The following is a 26,132-nucleotide window of genomic DNA, read 5'->3' as shown; positions in this document are numbered from 1 at the left end:
TATTTTAAAATTATACTGTGTGTTAACTAACTGTTAACTGACGTGGGCAAGCACTTCGCGGCACGCCTGGTACAGAGTCAAGGCCCAGAAGTTAAAGGTAGCTAATATTATAATAATATTTTTATTAGAACGTTCTGATTATAAAAATAAAACTTGTTTTCTTTAAAAAAAAAATTTAAACAAAAACTTGAAACAAATAAGTAAATAAATTGCAGCTACATGCTACAAAAACTCACAAAATCCAAGAATGTAATACAATCTTTAATTATTTTTGTTATAATTTCACCTTTTCCATAATACATTTCATTCTGTACATTTTTTGACTGCATACTCTTTGCTCATCTCTTAATGTGACAAGGACTTTTAAATATTGTCCTATGTAAAGAGGATGAAAGACACATCAGTCTTCTAACACAGTTGGCCAAAATTTATTAAAAAAAAAAAAAAGTCAGTCATAGTTTAGAAAAATTTATTTTAGCTTCACATTCATTATTGGTAATGGAGGAAGGCTTCAGATAACTCCAGCCCTTTGATCTCACTGTCAGAGCAAGCTGTTCAGGTCGGCTGGCTTTCACCACACCTAGCATCCCTCCCACCCCTACCTTGCCAGGGCAGTTCTCAGCAGTGGTGTGTGCCAAGTCACATGACCCTCAAGCTAAGAGCCGAGCAGTGTCGTAGTCAGATTCTTCTCACTGAGGAAGATTCTGATGCTCCATGGGACCCACGGAGTGGAGGCTGCCATTGGGAACTGTTGTCCAATGTCCACCCGCCTCTCCTGCAGCTCCAAGACCACCACTAGGATGAGAAATGACCTCCAGACCAGCAAGACTACATTCTTCCTCTATCTTGGGGTGTTGCTTCTTCCTGGTTTCATAGCCTGGGGAGGGTCCATCAAGTTAAGAGTCCTGCAGCTGAAATATTAGCTTCATGGGAAATCAGCATTTAGCAGGAACTACAGAAAATAATATTAACAAGAACAGCAGTAATAGTAATAATCGTTAGAGAAATAATTACTTCCCACTCATATATCCATCAAAAGAAATTCTACTCTCATCTCCACAGTGCTAACATAAGAACACTCATAACTTCTTTCTGCTTACTTAACCATTCCACCCAAAGGCAGGAGAATGGGAAAGTTTAGGAGGCACAGCTCACCATGCTTGGCTCAGCCCCGCTATTCTCTCTCCTTTCAGACCTGCCTGCCTCCACAGAAGGAACATTCTGGTCTGCCTGGGTCCAGGTGGTGAATAACCAGCCTTATTAGGGAGACCTGCTGTTGTCTCACTGTGCCATGGGGGGCTAAGTCCATCTAATTCAGGAATAAAGTATCAGCAAGTCCATCTGGCCACAGATCTAAAATCATTTTCTCTATCAGCTTTATCTGAAATAAAGCTAATATTGTATTTCTCATCTTCCACCTCTAATTCCTGCCTTTCTCCCCCTCTTTCTCCATATCGGTTCTGAATTTCAAAGAGGAAGAGAAGTGCTATGTGTGGGATACTCTACAACTCTAATAATGAAGGCTAATTTGGGGACACTTTTAAAAATAGGCGCCACCAGGGGCATTTGGGTGGCTCAGTTGGTTAAGCATCTGTTTGCCTTTGTCTCAGGTCATGATATCCAAGGTTTTGGGATCAAGCCTCTCACTGGGCTCCCTGCTCAGCAGGGAGCCTGCTTCTCCCTCTCCTCCCTGTTCATGCTGTCTTGCTATCTCTGTCTCTCTCTCAAATAAATAAAATCTTAAAAAACAAAACAAACGAAACTAATAAACTAGACAACAATAACATGGGTGAAGAGAGAACAGAGCTATTAATTAAATGTGGTCTTTCTTGGGCAGCCCCGGTGGCTCAGCGATTTAGTGCCACCTTTGGCCTAGGGCATGATCCTAGAGACCCAGGATCGAGTCCCATGTCGGGTTCCCGCATGAGCCTGTTGCTCCCTCTGCCTGTGTCTCTGCCTCTCTCTCTCTGTGTCTCTCATGAATAAATAAATAAAATTTAATAAATAAATGTAGTCTTTCTTAAGTCAAATGCAGCATATTCAAAATTTAAGGGTAGCCTCTAACAGAAATAAAATATGTATCTTTTAGAACACTGAAGAAGGAAAAAGGGAACAAAATCAATCCAACTGGAATCAATAAAAGCCCAAATAACAAGAAAAAAAAAGTTAAATAGCACACATAAGATGGTGGAGATAAATCCATCAGTAATCCTAATAAGTGGAAACATTAAATTCAGCTGTTAAATAGCAGAAATTATCTGAATTGAAATACAAATCCTATATGTATGCTCTTTGCAAGCATAAAAGGGAAGAATGCCCAAAATGCGAAGTAAAATTATGGAAAAAATACACCAAATATTAAACAAATGAAGGCAGAAAAGCAGAATTAATCAGATGAAATAAAATTTAAGGAAATAGGAGAACTCAGCTGGCTCAGGTGTTAGAGCATGCAACTTTTTTAAAAAAAGATTTTATTTATTTATTTATTCATGAGAGAGACACACACACACACACAGAGGCACAGACACAGTCAAAGGGAGAAGAAGGCCCCATACAGGGAGCCTGACGTGGGCCTGGATCCCAGGACTCCAGGATCACACCCTGGGCCAAAGGCAGTGCTAAACCACTGAGCCACCCGGGCTGTCCTAGAGCATGCAACTCTTGATCTCAGGGTTATACGTTTAAGCTCCACACTGGGTATAGAGATTACTTAAAAATAAAATCTTTAATAGAAAATACTTCAAGGCAATAGTATTAGGTATTAGAAAGGGCTACCATTGGATGCCTGGCCAGCTCAGTTGGTAGAGCATGGGACTCTTGATCTTAGGATCATGAGTCCAAGCCCCACGTTGGACACGGAGGCTACTTAAAAAATGGGAGAGCCTATCATTAACAATAAAAAGAACCACCACCAAAAAAATATAATGCTGACTTGCATGCCCCCAAAAATATAGCCTTAAAATATTTATAAAGATAAATAATGATATATATACTAAAGAAATTATTAAATCCCCCGTCATGGTAGGTTTTTTTTTTTTTTAAGATTTTATTTATTTGAGAGAGAGAAAAAACACAAGTGGAAGGAGGGGCTGATGGACAAGCAGGCTCCCTGCTAAGCAGGGAGCCTGACCTGGGGTTCAATGCCAGGACCCCAAGATCATGACCTAAGCATGGTAGGTATTTTTAACACATCTCTCAGAAACTGATATAGAAAGCTTACAATTAATTAGGAAGTATAAAATGTCTTGAACAACACAATTAATAAGCTAGCTCTAATGAACATATACAGAATCCTGCCCCCAATAATTAAGGAAAACCGATAATTACTAGAAAGTGACACAATCCAGTCGCAACAAATACCAAAGAATTCATTTCATACACAGCACATTTCATAGCACAATGCACCATCATCAGAAATTTAAAAACCAACAAATTTAGAAATCCTATCACTTTAAAAACTAAAAAGCACTTTAAGACAGATTGACCGATCAATCGATAGATGAAATATATGAAAGGGCAACTAGATAGATACAGAAAAGATGATAGAATCATACCATAAAAACAATTTCATGACCTGCTCTGTCATTTAATAATATATTGGGCATCTCTTTCCATGTTAATAACTGTAGAGCCATACCATCAGTTTAACAATGATATAGCACATCGTTGTCTGAATGAACCATAACTTATTTGTTGTTGAACCATTTATGAGTCAACATTTTGGTTATACGGAAGAGAAAGCAGCTTGTTCCCTAAAACCCATCATTCTCTTCTTCCTTAGTGACAAGACTCCTAGTTTTTAGCTGGTAGGTGCTGTCTGGAATAAAGGTTGATTTCCCAGTTTGCTTTGCTCTTAGGTGTGGCCATGTGACCCAACTGAAATGTCATGTTCAACTTCCAGGACATATCCTTAAAGAAAAGAACTGTGCTTTTCTTCCTTCTTATTGTCCTAGGGTATCTTCATACACTATTTCCTGTGTGTATGGATGAAATGCTTGGAGATCAAAGAGCTATTTTGGATCACAAGGTGGAATTCTCATCTTAAGAGCTTGTAGACAAGATAGAATGAACCTGCGTCACTGTTAATCATGGAGTTGCAGTATCAGCCATGGATTGCTTTATCTTAAGACTTTCGTTTATATGGCAAGAAAATAAATATCTACCTCATTTAAGTTTTATTATTTGGGATTTTCCAAATAACACGTTTTCCCAAATATTTTGGTATAATGATCAGCTGCTATAAGCATTCCTTTGTGCCTATATTTCCCTACTTTTTTTTTTAAAAGATTTTATTTATTCAGGAGAGACACAGAGAGAGAGAGAGGCAGAGACACAGGCAGAGGGAGAAGCAGGCTCCCTGTGGGGAGTCCAATGTGTGACTCAATCCCGGGACCCTGGGATCATGACCTGAGCTAAAGGCTGATGCTCAACCACTGAACTGCCCAGGTGTCCCTTCCCTACTTCTTCCAATAGAATGTGTAAGTCATGGGATATATCATTTTATTTTTTAAAGATTTATTTATTTATTTTAGAGAAAGAGAGAAAGGGGGGCAGAAGGAGAGAGGGAGTCTCAAATAGACCACTTTCTGAGCATGGAGCTGGATGTAGGGCTCTGTGTCACCACCCTGAGATCAGAACCTGAGCTGAAATCAAGAGTTGGACGCTTACTGACTGAGCTACTTAGGCACCTCAGGGTATAGCCTATTAAAGGTTTTTCGGATATATTGCCAAATCTCATTCATTTTCACTTTGCCAATCAGATGGTCCGAAAATATGATTTTTGGATTACTAGAATGGTTAAACTTTAAAAAAGATTGTTTACCATTTGTGTTTATTCCATGTTGTTTTTTTAAGTTCCTTACCCACTATTCTATCAAAGCATTCTCTTACATTAGATTTTAGAAGACTAAATATTCTTTGTCTGCCTTATATACCTTATATATTATAAATATTTTCTTCGGTCACTTCACTATCGTTAAATATTAATTGTGGTATTTTTATGTGGAATTTTTAAAATTTATCAAGACTTCATTTTCTGTCTTTGGTATCATTTTTAGAAAGTTCTCTCTTCTCTCAGACTGTAGAAAAATGATATCCACTAATAGCCTATGATATCCACTAACACTTTTATGTATTGTTTTAGTTTTATTTAACTTATTTAGAAATTATTAATCCATCTGGTATTTATTTTGTTATATTATAGGGATCCAAATGTTTATTTTCCCAAGTGATTAACCAAATATTTCACCCGTTATTAAACAGGTCATCCTTTATCCCCTGATACAAAATGCCATTTCTAGGAAGAACTAAATTCTCCTTGCATACAAGGATCACTTTTGAACTTTCAGTTATGTTCTATTAATCTATATATCTATTTCTTTACCAGTGCCATAACTTTACTCTAGCTTTTAAATATTTGTATAATAACTGATATGGTAAATCCTCCCTAGTAAATTTTTTTAAATTTCTCAAAATGAACTTTATGCTTTTTTAATGCTCTGACAAAACAACAAAAACAAATTCTATTAAAGCTGGGACTTATATTTGAATTTCATTATAGTTTTAGATTGATTTGCAATTAGTTGACCCTTTTTCATTATTGACTCGATATGATATTGATATGACCCACCAATAGGATATTTTTTATTTTTTTTCTAAAAGATTGTATTTATTTATTTATTCATGCGAGACACAGAGAGAGAAAGATAGAGAAACAGGCAGAGGAAGAAGCAGGATCCCTGCAAGGAGCCCAATGCAGAACTCGATCCTGAATCCTAGGATCACACCTGGAGCCAAAGGCAGACACCCAACTGCTGAGCCACCCAGGTGTCCCAATATTTTTTATTTTCAAAGGAAGTCACTTTGGTCTTTTTCTAAGATGTTATCAGACCCTTGAAAGGTCATGAAGCCTCTTGTATGAGAGTAAGAGAGTCATAAAACCAGGCTTTGCCTCCAATGTGCTAATATTCCACTAAAGATCATTAACATTGCATTGAATAGATATGAAGTCATGTAAAACAGAAATAAAACTCTCCAGAACTTTATTATTATAAATACACTGCCCTGTACTTACATCTCTCAAAGCTGGCTAGAACGACAAATGACAGTAAGACCAGAGTGGGATTGATCTGGAATGGTAAAAAAAAAAAAAAAAAAAAGAGAGAGAGAGAGTAAAAGGCATTGCAGATAGAAGTAGCATTTGGATGGGGCAAGGCAAATTATGAAGCAGATTCACATGTGTTCTAGGCTAGCAAAGATAATATGAATGCGCAATATTTTTTTATATTTTTATGTTTTTATTTAAGTTTGATTTGCCAGTATATAGTATAACACCCAGTGCTCATGCCATCAAGTGCCCTCCTCAGTGCCCGTCACCCAGTTATCCCAACCTCCTGCCCACCTCCCCTTCCACAACTCTTTGTTTCTGAGTTAGGAGTCTCTCATGGTTTGTCTCCCTAATTTTTCCCACTCAGTTCCCTTCCTTTCCCTTATAATCCCTTTTACTATTTCTTATATTCCAAGTATGAGTGAAACCGCATGATGATTGTCCTCTGATTGACTTATTTTTTTAAAAGGGAAATTAGGGAGAAGGGACCAATTGTTAGAAACCCTTTTCAACATGGATCAGCAATATGGATTTTACCTGAGTAAAATTTTTGACTTATTATAGTTTTTGAAAATGGGTCTGAAAAATCAAAATAGTGCTTAAGAAAGATCATCCTTGCTGCAATAAGCACACAAGTGTGGAGTAGGAAGGTGATTAACAGACTCTTACGGGAAGTGGTACAGTAATTTATTTCGGAATGTAATTTATTTACTCAATTTTTTATAGGTTATTAGTCATTATGTGCCTAGCATTGTGTTAGCATTAAAATGATTTTGTTTGCACCCCAACATCTATTTTTACAAGGCCTTCATGACAGACGTCTAATAACACCACTTATGAAGAGGGAGACATTCCCCAGGTACTTCTGTACTTTGTTCAACAGAAATTTAACTGCCCAAGTGGATGTGTGATTGATGTTATTCAATGATTAATGCAGCAAACTCCCTACTTTATCCTCTGCAGCAGAAATCTCCATTTAACCCCCTGGGATATGTAAGTGCCTCATTTCTTAAGAAACTACAGTGAGATTAGGGAGAAGGGAAGGCTTCACAAAGCAATTAGGACGAGGGCAGTTGAATCTATCCTCCTCCTTATTGAAAAGCAGCTTCGACCAAGGTACTGCCTTTCTAAAATAAACTTTAACCTCCAAAGGAGTTTGCAAGAAAATTTGATAGGAATATAAGAGGAATAAATAAAACAACCTTTAGGATAGGCTGGGTTTTTTTTTCTTTCAGTGCCTTGAGTCTTCTCATCTGTTTTTTTTTCCTTTCAGTTCCATGAGTCCAACAGCAGAAAATCTCCCTGAAATAAGCATTTCTAAGTGCATCAGAGTTGCTTTCCAGTCTGCAAAAGCCACTTTCCTGTAGCATGAATATTTTATTTTTTTCTCATCATGTAACTGACATCTACATGATGTGAAGCAAAATACTTTTGGTTCTTGTCACTGCTATTTACAACTGGAAGAGTTATCCGGAATTGGATCCATCCTACAAAAGAGCTTCAAAAATAGATGCCTCATCTTGTGCCTTTAATTCCTCTCCACGATGAAAAAGTGCTACATATAAGTATGGGCTGGTGTTTTTCATTTTGTTTTGTAAATAAATGTACATTTAACTTTTGTTTTTAAAGCCCTCTTCCCTCTTGGACCTGGTGTGCCCATGTTTGTAAGCATCTTCTTCTGACTTCAGGGGCACCTTAATCTCCTTTAGTCAACTATCTTCTTTAAGACCTTATTTATTTGAGACAGAGAGAGAGAGAGAGAGAGAGAGAGAGAACATGACCATGAGCAGGGGGAGGTGGAGGGAAGAAACAAAGGCAGAGGGAGAAGCAGACTCCCTGCTGAGCAGGAAGCCCAATACAGGGCTCCATCCCCAGGACCCTGGGATCAAGACCTGAGCGGAAGGCAGACGGCTGAAAGAAGAAAGCAAAGTAGTAGTGTGGGACAGAATAATAAACAGATAAAAAGTTCCTCTACTTTCCCACTTCCCTGTGGTTTTTAGGCAAATGGGATTATATTATATATGTTCTCTAACTTGCTGTTTTTGCACAAAACAATTTACCTTGGACTTCTTTCTAGGAGCATATATAATTCATATCCTTCCTATGAACATTTGCATGCAAGCAGAGATGTACCCTAACATATAAAAGAACCAGATTCTCATGGACGGATATTTGGTGGGTTTTTGGCTATTTACAAAAAATATGACAATGATTATTTTTGTTCACATGTATAAAAACTATAAATATCTAAATGGAATTAGAAGATCAAAAGATGTATAATTTACATTTAAAAGCAAAATTTTCATGTTAAAATTTAATACATCCTGCCAAATGGCTCTCAAAAAAGGTTGTATCACTAAATTTACACTCCTATTGATGCTACCTGAGACTGCAGATTTCTCAAGCCCAAAACAATATTTTCATCCCTGGCAATATGAAAGAAAAAAATTCACTTCTCAGTTTTAGAAGTTTGCATTTGTTCAATTATAACTGAACTTGAACTTTGTATACAGTTAGCAATCAGTTTTTCCACTTCAAATAAACTGTTGTTTTTAAATTGACTTGTTTACCTTTGTATCAATATGTAAGAACATTCAGCATTAAGGAAATTAACACCTTGGCTTACGTATTATGTTTTTCTAAAACTGTATAATAAACATTCTACTTTAAAAGGATATTCCAAGTTTTATAAGCAGACCCCTTATTCAGGGCGAATTTGATTTAAAATCATTTATTTAACTCTTGCACTAGGGAAACTGGATTTAATCAATTTTTCCAGCGAAAGTGCATTCTCCTATTTTATTTAATCTTAAAATAGTTGTTCAATGTAACTTTAATACAGTCATTACCTCAAAGATAGATTTATGTTTCACAATCAAAAATTAGGAAAGAACAATGAAAAGTCAAATAATGATAACCATCTTCATGTCTCATGAAGTCTTTTTTTAAAGTTTTACTTACCTATTTGAGAGAGAGAGAATGAGAGACAGCACAAGCGGGAGGGGCAGGGAGAGGGAGAGAAAATATCAAGCAGACTCCACACTGAGCACAGAGCCCGACACAGGGCTCAATCCCACTACCCTGCCATCAGGACCTGAGGTGAAACGAAGAGACAGATGCTTAACCACTGTACCACCCAGGCACCCCTCATGAAACCTTTAGAATAAAAGAAATTGAGAATATAAAGCATAGGGGTGCCTGGGGGGCTCAGTGGTCAAGTGTCTGCCTTTGGCTCAGGTCATGATCCCAGGGTCCTGGAATCGAGTCCCACACTGGGCTCCCCAAGGGGAGCCTGCTTCTGCCTATGTCTCTGCCTCTCACTCTGTGTCTCTCATGAATAAATAAATAAAATCTTTTTAAAAAGAATATAAAGCATAGAACATTTATGAGGATTTCCAGCCTTGCTTGGAAGTGTCCTTAATTACTTTGCCAATTTTTTTTTTTCAGTATCCTTCCTACTGCAATTCTCTCTTTGGAGGATGTATCCCAGATTCTCTTTATCCGTGTCTCCTCCCTTTCACAAATTAGCACACCTATCCTTGGGAATTATGTATTTTCTGAGGGAAATAACACTTGACTTAAAAGTTAATCATTGTTAGATTCCATACACAATATTATAGGAACATCATTGTCCAGAACTTGGACCACCAGGCAAGCAGTCTATCAGCAGCTGTGTTTCTACCTTACTTAACTAATGCTCATCAAAGTGCTATCTCTGGAAATTCTGACACAGTGATGTTGAATGAAGTAGTCTAAACACTAAAGGCTGTTTTGTATAAAATGAAATTCTTCATTTTTTGTCAATTTCTGAGAATCATGTCATTCTACAATTTAACCCCTAAAATCTATGAACCTGTGACTCAAGCATTTTATACAAAGATAACTATTTACCTATGTGTACAAACCACTGTTTCAAGTTCCAAGTAGTTTTTGATGCTGTATGGTTTATTTGTTTATCAGTCAACTGATTGACTTTATGATGTAAGAAATGCATTACTCCTTGGATGAAAGAGTCTATTAAATTGCAGGCATTGTAATAAACTGACTAAATTAAAATCTGATAAAATTAAAGGGAGGTAGAGAAAATAATGTGCTGGTGGTTAACATTTTTAGTTTATTTTTAAATACAATGAAATGAGGGTTGTTACTGAAAACATTTCATTGAACACTTTTATTTATAATATAAAATATTATTGTTATTTTATTGATATTTGTTTTTCTATTTTTTTATTTTGTTTTTGTTTCTGTTTGGGCAAGGGAGATCAGTGCATTTTGTTTTTGTTTTGTCTAAGTCAAGGAAAAAAGACAAAACATATCAGAAGATAGGCAGACTTTCAGCCCACGGATTATCTGGAGGTGGTGACATATACAGACCTTCCCATTCATTACACCAATATTTACTGAACACCTACTGAGATTAATTTGGGTAAGAACTGAATTAAAAGCTTTTGAAATCTGAGTCAAGGGCTCAGGTAATTCACTGAGCTTAGAAACTCCTCAGAAATCCCAAGTCACTGGGGTTTTAATCCAAAGTTTCTGTCTACCCCAAAATAAATTCAAATTTTAGTTATGCTATGTTAATAACAATTGTTGAAATATAATCAATGTCATTAGATGATTGCATTTCTTTAAAAATTACTTTATATTACATCTTAATGTATTCACAAGATAAAGATGGTTTAGGGGGAAATGTCAGTACTACTAGTTTAATAAAGCATTTACTTTTACATGTAACAGAATTATTATTGATTGTAACCCTCATTGCTCTCTGAGAATAAATTCTTGCAGCAGGAGGGCTGGCAGTTTACTGGGTGCTGGCATAAGCTAGGGCACTGGGGTGACTGAATTGCCCTGCTTGATAGGCAAGGTGGGTAGCAAATAGGATTACTTCAGGGGAAATGCTGGGGGCAGGAGTACTGAGTGAATCTCCAGCTGAGACTGTGTTGCAGAGCATATCCTTATAAGGTAAATCCCAATAGCTGAGGACTGTGGGGCAGGGGTGGGGTAAGAGATGTTCAGTGGGGTTGTGGGTTTGAACTTTGCATCAGGTGGGATGCAACTTTTTATGATGCTACCACAAATCTTTAAGGATTGTGGACTATTTCTTGCGGAAGCCAGTGAATAGAAGGAGTTGATGTCAAGATCAGCTCCAAGTAAAAACAATGCAATATAGATGAAAAGCAGAGGAGATGCCTCAGTAACATATACTGAAAAATAAAAATTAAAATAACAGAATTATATGTCAAATGCTTTGCCATTTGGTTGTGCCTGGGGTTGTTATTAGGCCCAGGCAACACTTCTCAAGGCACAGAGGCCTGCCTCTCTGGAATAACAATCAGAATTCTCGACACATTCAGAGATTAAATCTTTCCAAAGCAGACCTCTATGGGTGGTTTGTTAAAAGAAATTACACACACATAATCCTCCACAGAATTTTAAGTCTTAAGGGAGCTGAAAGCCAACATTATCGTGGTTTATAAGTCAATTGAGAAATTTTTTTCTTATGCAAAACATGTTAGAAATTCTTATAAGTCTATTTAATTTTCATAGATTTTAAAGGAAAAACAAGTGTTTCTATGTGGTCTCTGCTCCATTATCACATATTTCAGGGCTATTCACACCATTCTCTTCTTAATCATTTAAACAACAAATCTATTATAGCTTGTGTCTGATACTTAATAATGGTGAGAGAAGACTGTCTTCAAGCTTCTCAATCCCTAATGTCAATAACTTTCCCCTGCAAGACTGTGCTCACTGTGAATGCCCAAATGAAGTCTCTACAGGCTTCCAGAAGAAATAAAATCAGTTGGTAAGAAATGTCTGACTCCAGCAGTACTTCTTTCACAGATTGGTAGGTGATTTGCATGCTAGTCAAGGATGTTGCAAATGCCTCCCTGATTTATATCACCAAGACAGAGAAATTAGATGATGACAGAATGTGTGTGAAAGCTCTTTGTAAAGTAGCAACAAAATATAGTTCTCTAGTATCAAAGACAGACACAACTAACAAGACAGTCTCAGGAATAACCATGAGGCAAAGGAAAAGTATTTGCTTATGAAATCAGAATTATAAATAATGAGGTACAACTATACACTAAATGCCATAAAGATTCATTTTCTTGTATATATTGAGATGCTGATTTTTTTTTTTTTTTGAGAGAAAGAGAGAGCACATGTGCATGCACATAGAGGGAGGGGCAGGGGTAGAAAGAAAATCTTGAACAGACTCCATATTCAGTGTGGAGCCTGACGTGGACTCGATCTCATGACCTGAGAGGTTATTATCATAACCTGAGGCAAAATCAAGAGTGGGATGCTCAATCAACTGAGCCACCCAAGTGCCCCATAATTTTAAGAGATCCAATGCATGTGTTGATATAGTTTGTGTCATTCAGAGTCCTTTTATTGATAGTGTATGGTCATTTTCATTTTCCTAGCAGCTATTGTTTTTTATTAATTTCTAATTTTACTGCATTATGATCAGAGCACATGTACTGTATGAAACCAATTTTTTTTAATTGAGATTTCTTTGTGGGAAGTATTGGAATTGTTGGATTTTTTTCAAACTAGGTAGACATTTGCTTTTGCTTTTCCTTCTTGAGAATCAGTGTATTTCTTCCATGTTTAGATTCTAATATTTCATTATAGAAAAGTCATTAACTTTTTGAATATTGCCCATCTCCCATTTGTTCCTCTCTCCCTGTGTCTCCCTGAGACACAGCAGGTGCTTGTTGGACCTTCTCGTTGTGTCTTCCACACCCTGAACCATTCTTTCATCTTTTCCACCTCTTTCTCTGTGTTCTTCATTCAAGGTGGTTTCCTCAACTATATCTTCCAATTTGCTAATTTTCTCTTTCAATGTGTCTAATATGCTAATTTAACTCATTCAGTGGGATTGTAATGACTGTAATTTCCATTGCTAAATATTCCATTTGTTTCTTTCCAGATCTGCCTATTCTTTATTTCTATGACATCATGTGGTTTTGTTACATATTCAATTCTTTTTAAAGATCTTTTTGCTTATTCCTTTTATTTTAGAGTGCCTGATTTTTGTTCTTCCATCTGTAGTTGTTTTGGTGCAAAGTCTCTTGATTTTTGCCTCTAATAATTCTCCTCTAAGATGGCATTCCTTATGTACTTTGTAACATTTTGCTGTTGTGGTTGTGAATTCATCTTCAGGGGGTTCAGCTGTTTTTCTGGGAGAGGTTTCTGTTATGGACTAAACCAGGTCCCCCACCCCCAACTCATATGTTGTAGCCCTAACCCCCAATGGGACTGTATTTAGACATACAACCTTTAAAGCACTGATTTTTAAAAGATTTTTTAAGTAACCTCTGTACCCAAAATGGGGCTCTAACTCACAACCCCAAGATCAAGAGTTGCATGCTCCACCAACTGAGCCAGCCAGGTGCCTCTTAAAGAGGTGATTAAATAAGGTAATAAGGGTAATCTGATAGACTCATGATGTCCTTATAAGACAGAAGCACTGGGGTGACTCAGTAAAGCATTTGATTCCTGATTTTGGCTTAGGTCATGATCTCAGGGTGGTTAGATCATGGTCTACATCGGGCCCCATGCTGGTTGTGGAGCCTGTTTAAGATTTTTTCTCTTTCATGGGCACCTGGGTGGCTCAGTCAGCTAAGTGCCTGCCTTTGGCTCAGGTCATGATCCTGGGGTCCTGGGTCGAGCCCCACAATGGGCTCTGTGCTCAGTGGGGAGCCTGCTTCTCCCTCTCCCTCTGCTTACACTCTGTCAAGTAAATAAATAAAATCTTCAAAAAAATTTTTTCTCTCTGCCCCCTCCTCAAAAAAAAAAAATAGTGCAAGAGACATCGAGGTGATATGCACACACAGAGGAAAGGCCATGTGAGGATGTGGTAGGAAGGCAGCTGTTTGCAAGCCAAGCAGAGAGGCCTCAGGAGAAAGTAAACCTGCTAATATCTTGATCTTGGACTTCTAGCCTCATTCTGCTGCTTAAGACACACAGTCTGTGGCATTTTGTTATGGTGTCTTAGCTGACTGACTAGTTCCTGACCCACATAACGTGAAAGTGATCTTACAGAAAGGGGGTTCTGCTTCTGTCAGATTCCTAAGGACTCCCATGGCTCTGGATGTAGTTTTATGTTAATTTATTGACTTAGAGAGTGCTCTCCAAGAAAATGGACTTACAGCTAGCTTTCTAAGCAAATAATATAAATTAAATCCTCTCAGGATACGGCCTAGGATAGGATCAGTTTTTCTCAAATGATGTCCCTTCCCTGGCCTTTGCCCACTCTTGGGCTCAAATATAGCAAATGTCTTTGCTCTTTCCTTTGGCCAATGAGTGGAATTTTGCTAGTTCTCCTGAGGCTCTGGGCTCTCTGCAAGGGACGGGCTTCAGTCTCCCTGCCCAGTGAGTCTAAGGCTTTATCTCCTGCCTCCAGCTCTCCCTCCTCCTCTGCCCATCCTCATCCCCAAGGGTCTTTACCCAAGGCTAAAACCCCCAGAGGTCCCTGCAGCATTGGCCTGTATTTTTTGCTTTGGCTTTGGCTTCTTGTTTTGTTTCTGACATCTGGGCAGTTTGTTGTTCCATTTTATTCATCACTTCCATGAATTTGTACTGGAAATAGTAATATAAGCAAGTCTTTTCATGCCACATTTGTCTGCCATGTTCACTTTCTAGTGAGTACTAGAAGGTGTAGATTTTTTTTCTAACATGCTAGAAGTATATTTGTCTTTGTGAAGTAGGACTAAATTTGTCTTCGTAGAGTAAGATTATATGAGTTAGTCAGAAAATTCATCACAACTATTTTTTTTAAAGGTTGTATTGTGGGTAGGAGAATAAATTGATTTTAGAATGAGTAGCCTTCAAAACTGTGATGGCATTATCACCAGGGACCGTATTTCCAGACTTGACATCAGTGTGATACGCACACACACCTGCAGCTTTAGAGAAAACAAATGTAAAAAGGTATATATATAAGTTGAAAAGCAACAAAAAAGTATTCACCTTTGTGCTCATGTTATAATTACGAAGTCACCACCATCTCACCAGCCTTTAGTATACTACTATAGACTTAACAATGCCTCCCAAAATTCACATGTTGAATCCCTACCCCAATGTGATGGTATTTGGCCTTTGGGAGGTACTTAGGGCTAGATGAGGTAGGGCATTATAAGGTTAGCTCCCTCAGAAGGAAATCAGTAGCTTTATAAGAAGGGGAAGGCAGAGAGACCACCCTCTCCCTCTCAGGCACTCGAAGACACAAGGAGAAGGCTACTTGCATACCAGAGAGAAGGCCCCTCCTTACCAGGAACTGAATCAGCTGGCACTTGGATCTTGCATTTCCCAGCCCCAGAATTGAGGAATAAATGTCTATTGTTTAAGCCATTCAGGCCATGCTATTTTGTTATAGCAGCCTGAGCAGACTAATACCTCCAAATACTGTTCATTTAGTTGGAATTCATTTTCCTACCCTCTGCTAATGGTGTCCCTACATACTTACCAGATAAGTAATAAATGTAGCTTGTGATTACCCAAATTCAGAATATTTACTGTGCAGTCAAGTTTCTGAAACCCATTTAAAGCTCTTCTAACTACGATGTATTCTTAATTATTTGAATTCTCCCTCTTATTTAGCTATCTGAGGTCTGATGAAGATTAATGTATTCAAGAGCCCACAACACCAGACTTCATGCTGGGAGGTGTCAGATGATCTTACCAGTATGTAACCACCAATAAACAGCATGTCCTGGGGAAAGGCTAAATGGGTGAAATGTGCACGCTGTCAGGTGCTTGCAGCGTTAAGTGTTCTCTTAACAACCTGGTTTGTGGGAAGAGGAAGAAGTACAATGCGTTCTCTCTCTCTCTTTTTTTTTTAGAGAGAGAACAGAGCGCATGCATGTGCTCGCGAGCTGTCCGGAGGGGCAAAGGGAGAGGAAGAGAGAATCTTAAACAGGTTCCACACCCAGCACAGAGTCCTATTTGGGGCTCAATCTCACAACCCTGAGATCATGACCTGAGCTAAAATCAAGAGTCTGGATCCTCAACCAACTGGGCCACCCTAGTGCCCCAGCACAATGCTCTCTCTTACTAAGGTATCATGAATGCAAGTTGAGAAGTCTATCGTATGAACAGAATAGGTCCATGTAGCCATCTAATAACTATGACTACCAGGAAGAGGAGTATTGAAGGAGGCTATGAATGAAGCTCCAAAAGGAACCAGGAGACTTTCTGCCTTTCTGCCTGTTCCATTACAGCTTCAACCTTACCAGTAATTCAAGTTGTCCTTAAAGGAGTCCTTGGGTGGAGCATGTGACTCTTTTTATTTAAGACTTATTGAGAGAGAGAGAGAGAGTACGTGAATGGTGAGAGGGGCAGAGGGAGAAAGAGAATCATCTAGCAGACTCCCGCCTAAGCAAGGAGCTCCACATGGGGCTGGGTCTCACAGCCCTGAGATCACAACCTGAGCCAAAAATCAAGAGTTGGCCACTTAATTGACTGAGCCACCCAGGCACAGAGCATGCAACTCTGGACCTCAGGGTTCAAGCCCCATGTTGGGTATAGAGCTTACTTTAAAAAAAAAAAGTTATAAAGGAGTCCCTGAAGCTTTAAATAGATATGTTCTCTCCATTTCCATTTGCAAAGCAAATGACTTGGTTTTGTTATCCCAATTGCCATTTAATTTCCTGAAATGATGGCAAAATAAGTTACACTGTAATTGTCTGGATTTCTTTGTAAAAGAGTTATACCTGAGAGCAGCACAGGTATCTCCTGGGAGCTTCTCCAATGAAGCATCTCAGGCCCCACTGAGGAACTCTGAATCAGAATCCACAACTTAACACATTGGAGTTTGAGAAGCTCTGGTTTATTGTATTGTTCTCTCCACCTAAAATAAAGTTACCTTTTTTGACTCATTAATAACACCTAGGGAACAAGATGAAAGTTTCCCTAGAAACATACCTAATGTGGCATTTTGATATTCTATTAATAATTAGGAATCACAGTAGGGTCTCTTTCTCCACATATAAGAAAACCTAATATTTAAGTCTATAAGTGACTCAAAAAAATTGTCTCCATTTTGATTTAGTATGAATGCGGTCTTGCTCACAACTGCTAAATTGGAAGCAAAGAACTGCTTCCTTTCAGGTTAATGGGTTTTCCCTCATCAAGCTGTCCTTCTTTCATGTAATCTAGACTTGCCTCCACTTATTTATTTTTTTATAACTGTTCTTCTTTTTAATAGGATTATGCATCCTCCCAATATTAACAGCAATTAGACTCACCTCATGGCGCGTCATGCCAACTCAATCTGCGACTGTCAGAGCAGGATGATCTTACTCTTGTCTCAGTAACAAACTCTGACAACCAAGACAAAGCAGCAGGCAACATACATGAAGAGAATTAACAATAAAGGATCACAGATGACAAGAACTTCTCAAACATGATGGCTGCCTCTGCCTGTTCTAACCACGTGGAAATAATGGCGTTCACTCTGCTAGGACCCAGAACACAGACACAGTCTGAAACCACATATTTTTCAGAAAAGTTTTTAAAGAAGACTCTCCAAAAAAAAAAAAAAATAAAGACGACTCTTTTAAAAGCCTTAGAAACATTAACATTCTCTTCCCAAATCTAATCTATTTAATTTTATTGGAAAACATTTACATAGCTCATCAGCAGACTCTCTAGTATTGAGTAATATTTAGCATGCTGTAATCACAGGAAGGAGAGATTTAGATTAAATGCTGCTTTTTATTACTATTCAATCATCATAAGTTGTTCCAATTTTTATCTTTTTAGTCAACAGATTTCAAAGGTGGGAAAATATCTTCATTTGCAGACATACCTGTATTTATCTCCTATTATATTTTCCATTAGTGTCTACATGAGATTTATTTTCAGTGATTCCCAACAAAGTAAAGGTGGATCTTCTAACCCCAGATGTTAATAATACAGCCAAATGCACTCTATCTCTTAGAGATGTTATGAGAATAAATCAGATAATATTTACAGGGGAATGTGACCTCACTAGAGGTAGTATATAAATGAAATGTGGGGAGAAAAAAAGCCTTTAAAGAAAAATTTCCTTCAATGGTAGCCAGATTAACTTGACTGTACCAAATTATGTTCCAAGTAAATAAAACAAGCCTACTAATAATGGTTCTGCTGGTTGTGAAGAAATGCCAAATACAAAAAAAAAAAAAAGAAATGCCAAATACTAACCGCCAATTTCCAGGTCTAGCCAAATCCTCACGCATAGGTTTGGATATACCATAAATGGAGCTCCCTGTCTATTTCTGTATCTCTATATTTATTATACTTGGGATACTGGTAAAAACCAGTTGGAGCTTATGTTGGAGTGGATTATCAAAATTATTTTAAACCTCCTTCTGCATTTAATAACATATAAGGACTGTTAATAAAGCATTGATGTAAATAGAAATGTAAGGGCCTCTGTAACACATATATATACAGACAAACTATTTTTACATTTGTATTATCTAGAATCAAAAAGAGATTTTAGCAGGACAATGGGCAAAGAAGAAATCATACTACTCCAGATCAAAAGGCCAAGTTTTCCTTAGACTTACAAGGCAATTGTCAATTATAGTCTTAGAATTATTTGTGGGGCAGAGGAAAGCCCCTCAGCCCCAGATATTTCTCAAACATCCTGCCAAAATGACCCAAATTCTACCATCTTAAATGCTTCTGAGTTTAGGGAAATGACTCCACATTCATAGGAAAAGACAAAAATAAAAATTCATAGAAAAAGACAAAATTAAAAAGATAAAAAAGACATGCAATAATGTAATAAACCAACACTTACTGTATACCTACCATGTGCCAGGCACTATTTTCAGTGCTTTGCCAGATCCCTATCATTTAATTCCCACTTCAGCCCTATTGAATAGGTAGTATTATTATCCCAGTGGTATAGATGTGGAAGCAGTCACACAGAGGTTAAGAAAACTTGCTCAAGGTGACACAGGCTACAAATGGCATACATATCTTGGACTCCCACTCTGGCAGCCTGCCTCTACGGTCCATGCTGGGAACCAATATGTTTTCTTACAAGTGTAGGAGGTAGCACCACACAATACATTACTGGTATTTTAAAACATTATTTATTTATTTATTTCAGTAATCTCTCTCCCCAAACTCACAATCCCAAGCACACTCCCCTGACTGAGCCAACTAGGTGCCCCTAAATTACTGTCTTTTTTTTTTTTTCAGTTCACTCTTTATTTGATGTGTGGTCACTCCTTCCCCTCCAACCTCGCCCCCCCCAGCCCGTAAATACTAGAGGAGCTGCACCAGAAGAGGACATGAGGCTGAGTGGAAATTACTGTCTTAAAACGAAACAAACAATACTTTGCAATGAGTGAAATAAAGAAAAACGTGAAAGTTGAAAATGTTTAGATTGTGTTTAGGCCAACTGTTGCATTTTCTCAGGAAAGCCAAAATTTTAATGTTAGGGCACGCTTCACTTTTCCATTTTGAACAGAAGACTCCTGAATAGCAAGCACTCACCGTACCACCTTTTTGTGTTGAAACTGTTCACCAAGAATGCAGTACTAGATAATGTGCCAAAAGTAGACACTCAGGTGGAAATGAGAAATGCAACACGGAAATGAATTTAAAGACATAAATATCAGAGGAGCTCTGATTACATACTGTGAGTAACTGGTATCTGTAACGTGACCACTAACTTCTGTAGTAAGAGGCTACCACGGATCTTTAAAAGCATAACAGCTTCTTGAGACATACAAGGTAAAAAAAGGCCTTTAAAATTGTTGCCCAATGTCAGAAGTATGTGCTGTACATGTTTTCTTGTTTTGTTTTAGCCCATAAAACACACAGTTTTAAAAAAGAGATGAACTGATATTCTGGCTTCCCTGCTTCTAACAGAACACCGTAATATGGTTAAGTACAAACCTTTCCATAGCAACAGACATTGTGTATCGGACATGAACCCTATGTATCTCCCTTGAAGAAAGCTTTAAGGTTATAACAGACAAATTCAAAATAAAGCCTATGATCCCATCACCCTGAAGCCTGCTTCCCCAATGAGCTCAAGAAAGGATTCATTGACAAATGACTCACCATGGCTTCCTATAGCTCATTTCTTTGCCTTCCTTTTTCTTTAAATGGCACTTCAGCCTTAATAGTTACAAAGGTTTCAAGAGAGAAGACTAGCGCCACCTGAAAAAGAGAGGCCAAAAATCCAATACAATCATGGTTTGCAGAAGTTCATGGGGGGTAGTGGTTTCTCTACCTTGAGACCAAAGGCATTTCATTCCTGCCACCCTTCACTGCTTTATTTAGTGCTTTTCCACTCTATGAGCATTATGTGAACACTGATGCCTGGTTAGTTCTAATTCTAAAATCGGTATTTTGCATAAGGGAAAAGGTAACTTTGGGGAAGAGATCTTTTTTTTTAATTTTTTTTAAATTTTTATTTATTTATGATAGTCACAGAGAGAGGCAGAGACACAGGCAGAGGGAGAAGCAGGCTCCATGCACCGGGGCCCGACGTGGGATTCAATCCCGGGTCTCCAGGATTGCGCCCTGGGCCAAAGGCAGACGCCAAACCGAGGCGCCATCCAGGGATCCCCGGGGAAGAGATCTTGAAATGTTTTCCTAAGTATGGATAAAAAACACGCTATGAAGCCACTGAGAGTAGTGGCTAAAGAAAGTGCAAACTGGGCTCATAAGGATATCATTGCATATGCAAACTATAATTACACTCCCCAAACACTTGCCCGGGTAGAGTGGGTGCCTCCATTTGCTCACCCCAATTAGGCAGGAGGCACTGCCTAGGGCCGGAGAGTAATCTACCCACTATTGTTTTGGTGTGGAGAGAAGTGAATGCCTTGTGCAGCTAACATTGTGCTTTGTTTTTAACATGCAGAACTAGGCTTGCAGACGCTATTGATTGTGCTTAGGAGAGAGGAAGTTAATGATATGTTGTGAGTTTATGTACTATATTTCATCCCTATTCAGGTTTAAACAGCATCCTCCTCCAAATCTTCTCCTCTAAAGGTTGCAGGCTGAAAAGTGAAACAGATGGTCCAGTTTTATATTTCTTTTCCTTTAGAATTTCTTATGCAGCTCAGGGACCTTGGTCTTCTGGGATCTCAAATTATATTTCAGCCCATTATACATATATCAGTTTTGATACTGAGATGGTACGTAAGAATTATTCAAAATCCACATGGCCGCAGCCTTGGCTGTTTCTTAGTGTGCCATGTGCTGTTCATTTTAATTGAAAATATTCTAAAAGCAAGATTGATGTGTTTTCTATCCCCCTAAAATAGAAGTGGGTTCTGGGCTCATAATTGAGCACTCATAAGCCCCCTCTCCTTATTACCATGCCCTCTCTAATTTGTGCCTCTGTTTGTACAATATAAATGGCCTTTAACGGCCCTTCACTCATACAATGGTCTCACTAACCCAAAGAAAATTAGTAGCAGGCAAAAGCCTATTTTTACTGACACAGAGACAAAAATGCTAATTACCTTAAAATATTCTCAAGTGTATATCTTTGGCATCCTTCCAGGCAAGGCTCAAAAGTTTTTTTTTTTCCCTGTTATTTACTAGTCATAGGGAAAGTTGTTTTTGTTTTATATTCAGGTTCACATAAGTAGGTTTATATTTATAATTAGAAATCTTTTATTTGGGGTCCAGTGTACCGGTGATAGGTGAAGCATTTGGTTTGCTTTCAACTTACTCATGGGTACACTTGAGAGAGTTGCCCGTTTTTTTTGTTTTTTTTGTTTTTTTTTTTTTAGTTGCCCGTTTTCATAATTATGTTTTGCACTATTTTTGTTAAGGCACTCAGAGACATTTGCAGAAAAATCATAACACCTAGAATTTTTAATTTAACATATTAACTACCACAAAATATTAACGTTTCCCCAGAATCTCTCTTAATCTTTCTCTGAAAATTAAATTTGTTTGCCCATGTTTACTATCTGCAGCACTCCTTTCTTTCCAAGATGGTTTTAAAACTGAAACCTTGGATGTACAAAATAAGTAATAATCAAGAAAATTAAATGCAACTTACTAAATTATAGTATCAGGTGTGCTGATGTGATACTGACATACAAATGATGAACTTTTTCATCATTTATGTGACAAATACTCATCGAGGATATATTATTTTCAGAATATCTCGCTAGGTCTGGCTATGTTTTTATAAAAAATATAAATAAGGTGAAAGTGCTCTTCTTTTGAGGAAGTTTCAAAATCAAGTTTTGGGAAAAAATGTATTCGTACTAAAACTAAAGTAACAGTACAGAAGTATAGTAACATTGGAAGGCAGCAGAATATAAGAGACCACACGTTGGTGGAAGGGGAAATGATAATTAATGGCAAAAAACAAGTAGGGTCTAGCTCAATAATAAGCAATCAACTCGGTTTTTAAAAATAGGCAGAAGATTTGAATAGAAATTTCCAAAAAAATAAGATCTAATGACAAGCACATGAAAAGATGCTCAACATCATTAATCATTAGGGATATGAGCTATCACTACACACCCTCCAGGATGGCTATCATCAAAAAGACAGACAATATCAAGTGTTGGCATGGATGTGGTGGAGACATTGGAACTGCTGTATATTGCTGATGGAAATATAAAGTGTTACGGCCACTTTGGATAACAGATTGGCAGTTTCTTAAAAACTAAAGCATCAACTTACCATAAACTGCAACAATTCACTCCTAGGAATCTACCCAAGGGATAGAAAACGTAAGTCCAAACAAAGCTGCATATGTGAAAGTTCAGAGCAGCATTTTTCATAAGAGTCAGATACTCAAAACAACCCAAATGTCAGTCAGCTGATGAACAAAATGTGCCCCCACACCATGGGATACTATTAGCAATAACAAGGAAACAAGTACTGATACACGTTACAACATAGATGAATTGCAAAAACATAAGATAAATGCAAGAAGCCAGATGCGAAAGACTCCATTTATAGGAAATGTCCAGAAAAGGCAAATGTATAGGCACATCAGAGATTTCTTGGGGCTGGAATAAGAAAAGGGATTAATTGCACAAGAGCCTACGGAAGCTTACTGGGGTCACGGAAATGTTCTCAAACTGGATTCTAGTGATGGTTGCGTAACCATTTACATTTACTAAATATCAATCAGTGTGTGCTTACAATGAGTGGTTTTTATGGTACATAAATTGTACTTCAATAAAGCTATTAAAGAAAAAAAACAGTTTAAGTGTCATATGTTTTCATAAGAGTGGGTGAAAGCCATAATCTGAATTTTTCATCTCTGCTTCGATGCTGAAATGTAACACGAATGTGTACCTGTGACAGTAAATGGGAAGAGTTCTTCACAGTTTGCAATGTCCCTTACAAGTTTCGGATTTATTTGCTCTTCACACCAATCCTGTGAGGCACAGGGAGCAAGTATTACATGATCTACAATAAGCGCTATTCTTTTTCCTCTTAGCTTTGCCCTGGGGAAACTTCAAATACTGTATCAATTACATAATTTAAAAATCAAGGCCTATTATTTATTTATTTATTTGACTGTGTTTATTTATTCACGAGAGACACAGAGAGAGAGAGGCAGAGACACAGGCAGAGGGAGAAGCAGGCTCCCTCTGGGGAGTCTGATGCGGGACTCGATCCCAGGACCCAGGGATCACGGACCTGAGCTGAAGGCAGCCACTCAACCACAGAACCACCCAGGTGCCCCAAGGCCATCCTATTTATAACATAATCTGAATAAACCAGATAACAAACAGGATCGCAACCCTAAATCCTCCAGATGCTTTTACAAAGACAAGTATCTTCCATTTGCCAAACAAGCCTGAACCACAGGGAAGCCCCCACCTGGAGGCTCAGTATACTGGCTGTTGACAGGCTTGGCCCGCCCCCTTGTCCAGCTGCCTCACTGAAGCCTGGGGTGCTTGTTCACTCTGAAGCATTTGCATCTACAAATATTGAAATGCATGTAATATAATTGTATATACAATTAGGCACACAACGGCTAACATTTACAGGAGCTAATATTCCCTGGCAGAAGCAGAGCTGCCAAAAAAGCAAAAATGGAAACCAGTGTATTGATTTGGTTCACAGCAAACCCTTCTGTAGGATTTCTCTTGAAAGCTCAGAAGGAACTAAACAAACAAATCCAACTTAGCCTGAAGCAGAGAATGACATGTTTAAGAAATGTGACTTATAAACAAAATGTCCAATTATGGAACTGAAAATGTATATGGCATATGCACAAATAGGCTTAGATGAGTTAAAGCCACCCAAAGCTCCCTTATTTTAATAATATGTTATGCGACACAGGCCACACTCAGTGGTCTGCAGTCAGTGCAAGATTTCGAGCTCTGGTCTATGAGGTCAGCCTCTGTGATGAGGCCTCCCCCGGCAGCCCACTGCTCAAGGAGTTATGTGTGGAAGGAGCTCTCAGTGTGGACCAGGCCCAGAGTCATCTCCACATCAAAGTTTCAGCTTGCCCGTCCCAGCCTCACATTAGCTGACTTGGTGTATGCTACGCAAGGCCCCCACTTTCCAAAGAAGGCTCGAAGGCTTTCTGTACCTTGGTGTCCTTTGTCTCCCCACGTGAGCCCCTGAAATCCTTTCACAGTGACTTGTGTTGCTTAAGGATGTTTCCAGGATGTGTGATCTAACACAAACTGTGCTTCTTGACTATGACTTAAACAGGCTACCAGACTGGGTTAGTCTAAACAAATGTACAAATAATTTATTTCAGTCGATAGTTCATTTTGGTATTTTGAAGTTGTAAAAATTTCACATTAATTTATACAATGCATTACACAGGGTAATGGAAAGAAAGCATGCGATTCGGGGCCAAGACACTTGTGCTGGGGTCTGGAATGCACCCCTATAATCCAGGTGATCTCCCTTGACTTGCAGGACCTCAGTGTTCTCAACTGCCAACAAATCATCTTTGGATAAAAGAGCCTTTAAAGTTCTAATCATGATTTGACAATCATTTCTTGAGATGCTGTTATTCTACAACATAGAAATAGTTATCTAAATAATTTCACTGAAGTCATATGTATTTTTGCCTTAACATGCCTTCTGGCCTTTTCTGAACGGACAGGACAAAACACCTGAGAATTTGAAACTCACAGGCACAGAATCCATTTGCACTAGGATAAAATGCCACAAAAAGTTGCGGTTTGAGGGTAAGAATGATAAAGTCCAGGAACCAGATATTAATTGAATGGTACTTCACAAACATACACACACACAAATAAATGCTTATATACAGGTGCAAGGAAGAGGTATGTCATCTCAAACAGGGCTTTTATTTTCTTTTTAATGAGTCGTAGAACACTACACTGGCTTTCACACTCCCTTATGCCCTACTGTTCCTCAAAAGTGCTTTTGTGACCCTGACGAGAGTTGAAAGGCCTAACTTATTCCTCCATTGCCCCCTCAACACCTTTGTCCTTATTTATTTACTTGTCTTCTACTTAGTGTTTTGTTTGAGAAAGAGTACCTGGATAAACATCATCTGAAAACCACCATATTATACAACATAAAAGATTTCTGCATTAAGTGCTGTATTTTCTAAAAAGTGTTATACATACCACTTAAAATATAAGTCATCTTACAAGTTGTTTCAGCAAAAACTAAAGGCTGGAAAGTAATTTTTCATTTATAATTTTAGAGAAGACTATAAATGACATGCTATATTTAATTTTGGAGTCCCTGTGCAAATCATTAAATACTTTAATAACTATACAAATATTAATATTTGATACAAGGGATCTTCTAAATTGTGGCACAATCATAACTCTGGATTGATGTGGTGCTAAATGGGAAAATCCTGTTTAGACAGTTGTAGGAGAAGAGGGTGTTCAATGAAACAAGTCTGATAGTCTTATCATCATAAAACTGGTATTTGGTGCAATTAAATCTTTGCCAAAAAGAATTTTGGGAAAAGGAACAGTCAGGAATGTGGAGTGCCATCCCCACTGCCCTCCACGACCAGTTCATCCATCTCTTCTATGAATGGTCGCTTGGTCTGCTGGTTATG

At 38.1% G+C, this 26,132-nt stretch overlaps 1 long non-coding RNA gene across 4 annotated transcripts in view; it reads right to left on the bottom strand.

Moving 5' to 3' along the window:
• Nucleotides 1-240: 240 nt before the first annotated feature.
• LOC121485407 overlaps nt 241-26,132 on the bottom strand; it is a 29,502-nt gene continuing 3,610 nt past the window's right edge. Inside the window, exons 2-5 of one of the 4 annotated variants that reach the window (XR_005986271.1) lie at nt 20,192-20,290; nt 17,371-17,445; nt 6,074-6,128; nt 241-952 (exon numbers count right to left, since the gene is read on the bottom strand). This is a non-coding gene — a long non-coding RNA (uncharacterized LOC121485407). The remainder of the gene's footprint in view (nt 953-6,073; nt 6,129-17,370; nt 17,446-20,191; nt 20,291-26,132) is intronic. The other 3 variants (XR_005986272.1, XR_005986269.1, XR_005986270.1) reach the window with 3 other exon arrangements.

The sequence above is a fragment of the Vulpes lagopus genome, chromosome 2 (genome assembly GCF_018345385.1).
Source record: "Vulpes lagopus strain Blue_001 chromosome 2, ASM1834538v1, whole genome shotgun sequence".
Lineage (NCBI taxonomy): Eukaryota > Metazoa > Chordata > Mammalia > Carnivora > Canidae > Vulpes > Vulpes lagopus.
The sequence above is the reverse complement of the archived record's forward strand: the minus strand, read 5'-3'. Positions and strand labels throughout refer to the sequence as shown.